Source organism: Salmo trutta, chromosome 9 (assembly GCF_901001165.1).
Source record: "Salmo trutta chromosome 9, fSalTru1.1, whole genome shotgun sequence".
NCBI lineage: Eukaryota > Metazoa > Chordata > Actinopteri > Salmoniformes > Salmonidae > Salmo > Salmo trutta.
The window spans coordinates 29659677-29667441 of record NC_042965.1 but is presented as its reverse complement, the minus strand read 5'-3'; the positions used below and the strand labels follow the sequence as shown (position 1 = coordinate 29667441).

The following is a 7765-nucleotide window of genomic DNA, read 5'->3' as shown; positions in this document are numbered from 1 at the left end:
ATATAGTCTCGAAGAAAGACTCCAATTAAGCCCTCTTGTTGTTTGTAAAGTCAAATTACAATTAAGATTATTGTTGAAATTAATCCACTGGTGTAGGTTCTTCAACACTTGCATAACAAGTTGGCTATATTTTCAGCACCAGGCGCTGTTCGCGTCCTATTGATTGCGCTGCGCTTGCAGCTTTACGTGTCAGCACGACAAAATGGTCCGCTGCCTGCTTTATTAGTTGACTGTCTCCTGCATTCTCTATCCTCATGAAGGTAAAACGTAACGTTTGCATTACTGAGGTAGGGTAACTTCCTTCTTGGTACATTACATTTGAGAGTTTTTGCATCTCGGGTCCAAGATTTGGCCCCGGGGCAGACAATGGGAGAACCCTGCTCTACACAATACATTGCTTGTTTTGTCAAAAACTAACATTTGGTGAACTATTAGAATTTTTGCAACCAGGAATTGGTGGAGCGATTTCTGAATATTGCAACTTTATAGGTTAAAAGGTTGATTTGTTTTGTGTTAGCTTATTTTAAAATACATAGTTTTTACTTTAGAACTCTATTGTGCTTTTCCATCCACATTTCTTCAAGGTTGCACTGGTCAATAGAATGTTGGGGCTATTGGGAATATTGAATCCCATGCACAGCAATAAATCAAATGCCATCATTTGATATGGACCCTAACCAGTTATTTAAAGTCCTTCCTTAAAGCATGTAGCAGAGCCGAAACTCAAAAAACTATGAATGAATCACTGATTGTGAAGACAAAGTATTCTAAGTGTGGCCACAAAAAAAAATGATGCTGACCCCAAGTGCACATACCCTGCTCCATGATGTCAATACAACTTCATATCACATTTTTAACAGAGTTGGAGAAAGGTGTATCCTACATGATAGGATTGGCCTTTAGCACCTACATTCCTCACAATATCAATGACTAGACCACAAACCCACCAGGCACTGACTGGGAAAACCTATGTATTTGGACATATGTCCAACCCAATATAATTTCTTATCAATATTTTTGGTCAGGCTTCTTGATTCCGGTGCCTCCATGTTCACCAATCTTCTCTCTGAGATGAAGCATCTTATGAGGACATCATGTCTCCATCATACCACTGAAGCAAGAGGAATTGTTAATCCATTAATACAGCCACTGTGTGCTTCTCGATTATGTTTCTTGTATACTATAACCACTAGCATAGCAGGCCTCAATGCGCATCAGAAATCGGCAGGGGGTATTCCAAGTCACTCTTTTTGTCATCAGAACTGCATTGCTCAGTGGCAAGGACCGTTTCTACCGGGAAAGAAAGGTAAATGCTCCGTTTCAGTTTCTTCTGGGAGGACGACTCACCCGAGCCAAACAATGGGTCTGTGACTTTGAAGGTAATGGAGGGCATGTTCCGAGCTCTTCTCTTGGCATTCTTCTTCTCCTGTTTGTACGCCGCATTCATGTTGGCAATCACCTGTAAACACAAACAATTATTGACCATTTCCAGTGGAATCCAGAGAAAGCTCACATGGGAATTACACACATGACCTATGTCATACAATGACCTATGCTCCGTAGAGCGCAATAGGGTTGTAGGTCAAGTAAGTTAGCATTGAAGTAGAAATGAAAAGTGGCAACCATGAAACAAGCTCATCAGGCTCTCTTTGGCAGTGTAGCACAGCCTCTCCCAAAAGGCAAGATATTCAATTTCCAATTCAAACTCACCAGTTGCTTCACAGAGTTCTGCTGCTCCTGCATCACTGTCATACACGCAGAGACCTCTTCCTTTGAGTGATACAAATCCGTCTCTTGGTCGGTCTTGACAAAATACATTTTAAATTAATAATTAAATATTAACAACAACTAAGACATAGTATTAACGCAAATAAATGTCTTTAAAAAACAAAACCTCACCTCACTAGGTAAAATTGTTTTCCTATTAAACATGAGTGAATAGGGTGTGAACTTTGTTGTGGGGTTGATGGTCGTCCTAAACAGACATAAGACAGGGTCCAGGAAATCGTCCCACTCTGCCTGCTTCTCTGCCACCACCTGTGTGATGGCTCCCTTCAGTAATCCACTGCTGTGGTCGTGTAGCGGGTTCAACTCTACAGCAGACACTCTCTGCACTACGTTCCACCTGTTACAGAGGTGCTTTGTCACCTAGAATTAACACATTACAGAGGCAATGTTGATAGACCTATAATTAATTACAATATGAGTGAAAAAAAGTTTATTTTTTCATTTTATTAAGTATGTTAAAAAGCATATTTTCTGTACCTGTGATCACCTTTACACAAGTGTGTCACACATTGTATCTGACACCCTGATGAAGGCATTCATGTATTTTTAATGACTTAGCCCACACATTAACTGCTTTTTAACTTGCAAACCCACACGAGCGCCTGGACTTGGATTTTTTTCATGCAAACTTAGCACCTATTTGTGGTTATAATAAATGTTTTATTAAAACAATTCTAGCAGCTTTTCTGTGTTTGAATAGTGTGGGCGTAAACAGGTCATTAAAAATATTAATGCAAGTAGACCCCTGATTGGTCAGCTCAGTCAATGAGCCAACATGACGGCACGTTCTATGAGTAAATAGCAAGCATTATTTAAACAGTCTGTTTGAGATACAAGTTTGAGATGGATTTTGTTCTCTCTCAAATTCATGCTTTGGCCTCAGATACGAGTATAGAATGACGAGTCAACATTATTTAGGTACGAGTTAATAGAATATGAACTTTTAAAAGTGAGATTTCCACTGGACAGTTACTTTAAGAGCTTGTAAATAGAAACAGGCTAATAATGTCTTACCTCGTCACAAAAGTCAACGCTTTGTGTGGAGATAACTGTTTTTGCTGCTCCAAACCTGGTAGGAAAACAAATATGGTGCTCCATCTCATATCCACTCATGTTGGTGATGATGGTTGTATCTTGCAAATAATTGTCAAATCAAGATGAAATTGTGTGTGTGTAGAATTACCTGTAAATGGATGTAGATATACATCTGGCAACAGAGAGGGCATCTCTTTTTTGAATGGGAAACGCCTCCACCCACTTGCTGAAGTAATCTGTGACGATTACCACGCTGGAATTACCTTGCTGTGTTTTTTGGAAAGGCCCTGGTGAAAACATGAACAAATTCAACAAAGTCATACAAACAATTGTAGTCGGAGTTCATCTATTGTTGTGAGACTAGCCAAGTAGTTTCATTTTCTGATAAGATATCTGAGAGTTTATTTACCAAATATATCAATCCCTAGAATTTCCCAGGGAGCATCCACTTTGATTGGCCGAACAGTCCTTGTCATGTTTTTGTTCCTCTCTGTGTGTTGACAGGTTTCACATACCTTTATCTGAGACAGACAAGTGCACAATTTGTAAGAAGAATGAATGTATGCCTCCGAGCTGTATTACACTGAACTCCAAATAGACAAACATACCCAGTCCACGACATCTTTTACAATACCCAGCCAGTAATACTTGCTCTGGATCCTGTGAACAGTCTTCTTCTGTCCCAGGTGATGACCAATGTCATTAAAGTGGCACTCTAGGAATATCTGCCTCTTACGTTCAGCTTCAATCACAACCTCTCGCTTCTCCTCCTTCTTGGGCCCCACATAGTAGAGTCGACCCTCTAGGACGACACAACCACACAGACAACAATCAATGAAACATGCCATTAGAAAGAGACACTAGGCTACATTCAACGGCACACATTTCAGATCGCTCTACGTCTCAAGCATTTTCTTTATTTTTTTTTTTACCATCAATGATGAATTTCTGAGCATATCTTTTGAGATTCTTCTTTCGTATGGGATTCATTGTCTGGGGGTAGCAGCCCTCGGCCACAAACGTGTAGATGTCACCCAAGCGGTTTGAGCTCGACTCCACCACCTCCTCTTCAGCCACCACTTGCAACGAGTCCACACTCAACATCTCTGCAGCGAAATGGACCTCAATCTACGTAAAATATGCAAGCCAAATTATATAATGGAAGGAGAAACCGACTTACGTGCAAAGAAATATGATAAAAGAAGAACTAGCTAAAGAGTCAATCAACGGAGGAAAGATTCGCATGTTGCCCTGGTATTCAGAGAACGGACGATTTATGTTGACGCACGCGGAAACACAACTCGAACAGTTTTATTTTTACAGTTCCTCTTGAATACATTTTACACCAAGAAAAATTGACACACATTTAAATAATTAAGTAATGTTTAATATTGTGAAATTTTATATTTAGCAATGTGTCTCTATTAAAGCCTTTTTGTTGATTTGGAAACGAAATGCTAAGAGTATCGGTTCACATCGGACACATAACAACGTTGGATCACAACAAACAACTCAAAATCCGGAAGCAATGCCATAACTGCTTTTGACAGCTCCCTTTTCACTCTCATTTAACTACTAACAATAGCTTTTTATTATGAATGTTCATATAACTTGAATACGTTTATGTGTATTATCTTCATAGGATAATCATGTAAAACTGTAAGGATCGTAACGCAAATGTTTACACTAGTTGTTTTAGCGCTGAATATTTTCCTTGAGTTCAAACGTCATGTCAGATCAGCAGCAGTTAGAACTTATTATCAAGCGGTGGGTATCTACTAGCTAGCCAGTACAGTAGATCTACAAATAATTGTCATGTTAAAACATCTTGTTGGATAAATATACTAGTTTGTGAGCTAACGTTAGCTAGAAACCAAACTTTTAGTAACCAAAAATATGTTTGCCAAACAGGTCTTAAGAAAGCTTGGCTGCTCCACTGACACACAGTTCGAGGATATCCTGACAAAGCAAAGTAGGCCCACGCATTTTGAGTATTTATTAAAATTGTACTGAATGATTAGTCTCGAAAACCGGAGCGTTTGAAAATTGTGGGAGGCAACGCGGATGTCTAGACACTACTGAATGATCTTTCCATTTTGATGTGTGGTTAAATGTTTCCTTTCTAGATTGCCAAAGAAGTTTAATGGCGTCAGAGCCTTGGTGTGAAGTCAACTGAGAGAGCTGCTGCCATACGGGAGATTTATAAACCCCTCCATGACCATGTCTACCATCTACAGGTAGGAAGGAAGCCTACAATACTGTAGTCTCCATACACACTAAAATTGTAAAGTGTAATATTTGACTTACACTATCTCTTTAGGAATCCTATCTGGCTCCAGAGTTTAAGCAGATGATGGATTATTGTTGAAAGTGATGAGACCAGTGAAGAGGGACTGTTGAGTTTAATGCAGACAGAAGCAGGTGAGTTTTCCATAAAGAGTTCCTCTTTGAAATAGGTGGTGCATGTCATTATTTTCCATTTTTTAGAAGCCCCAAGGATCTTGCGCTTCCTGTGTTTAAAAAAAAAAGCTTCTGTGATGAGCTGATAGAAGAGATGGAACACTTTAAACAGTCTACAGACCCAACACAATGATCAACTACAGGGTATGCTTCCTCATTCATATAAAATACATCTGTAGGCTATTAGATATGGAGACCTCAGGCAAAATATTCAATGTATCAAGTGTTACCTGTGGTAAGCCATGTTCCTTTTGTTTGTGATGTTCATTTGTCCACACAGATCCTCCTGAACGAGCTAGGGTTTGACGATGGCTTCATCACCCCTCTCCGTGTGCAGTATCTGTAGCCTCTCACATCTCTGCTCTACCCTAACTGTTGCGGACACAGCCTAGACAGCCACAAGGCCTTCATGGTGAAATACGACATTCATGAAGACCTGGATCTCAGCTACCATTACGACAACGCAAAGGTCTCTCTCAACGTGTCTCTGGGGGAAAAGTTCACTGAAGGGAACCTCTACTTTGGTGACATGAGACAGGTACCTAATCAGAGCCAGATTGGGAAGTGTAATAACCAATTTATTATAGATATTGAAATATTTGAATTGACCTTATGTAGAATGAAAGAACAAATAAAGCTGTGATCTTGATTTAGATTCATACTATCTCTCATTGATTCCACACACAGTAGTTTTAAAACCATGCCAGTTCATACAGGTTACACACTGTTATATTTCGGGTTGGGAAATCTCCCAGAAGTATTAGTTGCACAAACAAAAGTCGCCACAGCCCTATGAGTAAACATTCTCATTGTTAGTCTAGTGTGGCTCATTGGTTGATAGTGTTTTCCTGACCCGGCAGGTGCCTCTGAGTGAGAGTGTCTACAGAGGTAGAGCAGGGAATGACAGTATCTCCTCTATAGAGGACAACACATGCACGGTGCCCTGCCCATCTCCTCTGGCCAGTGCTGGAACTTCATTGTCTGTATGAGGGCCTCATGTGAAAAAACTGTGCCCCATGTGCAAAAAGAAGCCCATCTTGGTCGAGGGACAGGGCTTCACAGATGGCTTCACCAGTGACTCAAGGATGTCTCTTCTACAGAATGTATCATGCGTTCCGCGTTAACTTCATGCTGCTGGTCCATATGTATTTGTGTATGTTAGTATGACTTGTGTCTGGATGTCTGCTTATCATGGAGATTATCGCATGTGCCAAAAAAGAGTTATAGAGAGGAAGAGTGGTAGACATTAGGAACATCGGTAGTCTCATCACTATTTCTACATAACACTGCACTACAAACTTCATTACGCAGTGTGAAATTTATTCCAATCTTTGCTAAAATATCATGTCCATAAAATATGTGTAGCCTGTGAATTGAATGGTCTTTTGTCCAGGTAGGGATAATACATATCCAAAAGTCAATAGACACTGTGAAGAAAACCTGAGCATTCACCTTTGTACCTTACTTTTAGTGGGCTTGCTTCTTGTTCACAGAAATTGGAAAATATTTGAAATGCTGTAAACTTTATACATAATGTAAGTAATATAAATAAATTCATAGCTGTAGTTATCTTAGTACATCAGTAATATATTTTTAGAAAACAATAATGCACAGGCTTTTCTCTGTATTGGTAAAATCAATAATATTGAAAGGATCAACAGCACATTTACACACCAAATATCTCAAGAATACAATTTGTACATATTATTTATAATATTGAATTTAATAAACCATAATTTTTAATCAATTTATTGCCCCTCTGTGCATGCCTCTTTTGTTGTCAAGTATGGTAACCCCTCCTCCCTAATTGTCCTTCATTACATCCTTTTGTTCAGTGTCTGCACAGTAATTGCACGCAGTCATTTGCACACAGTAGGGGATAATAACGTGATTGCAAAACACTGTATTCAACCATGTTATTATCAAATCAATCCTTTTCAGCACTAAAAACAATATTCAGTCTAGTGGGCTATTCAATTTCTTTGGTTGTTTCTTTTTTCCAGTGGCTTGAAAACACAAGAGGGAACAGGGAATAGGAAAGCTAGTTTGCTAGCAGAAGAGATGGACCATACAACCTCTCAAAACACACACACACACACACACACACACACACACACACACACACACACACACACACACACACACACACACACACACACACACACACACACACACACACACACACACACACACACACACACACACAAACACTTATTTTCTTTTGCTAAAGAAGGATATTCAAAAACGAATTTGTCACATCAAAAGGCAGGCCATTTTTACAATCACCTACAGTACATTGAAATTCTGGATTGCACTTAAAGTTATCCTGGACCTTATACTTTATACTTACTATACACTGTGTGTATAAAACATTAGGAACACCTGCTCTTTCCAAGACAGACTGACCAGGTGAATCCAGGAGAAATCTATGATCCCTTATTGATGTCACCTGTTAAATCCACTTCAACCAGTGTAGATGAAG

At 39.4% G+C, this 7765-nt stretch overlaps 1 pseudogene; it reads left to right on the top strand.

Annotated features, from left to right (window-relative positions):
• The first annotated feature begins 5043 nt into the window (after window positions 1-5043).
• LOC115199652 (2-oxoglutarate and iron-dependent oxygenase domain-containing protein 2-like) lies at window positions 5044-7030 on the top strand (annotated as a pseudogene).
• Window positions 7031-7765: the final 735 nt, after the last annotated feature.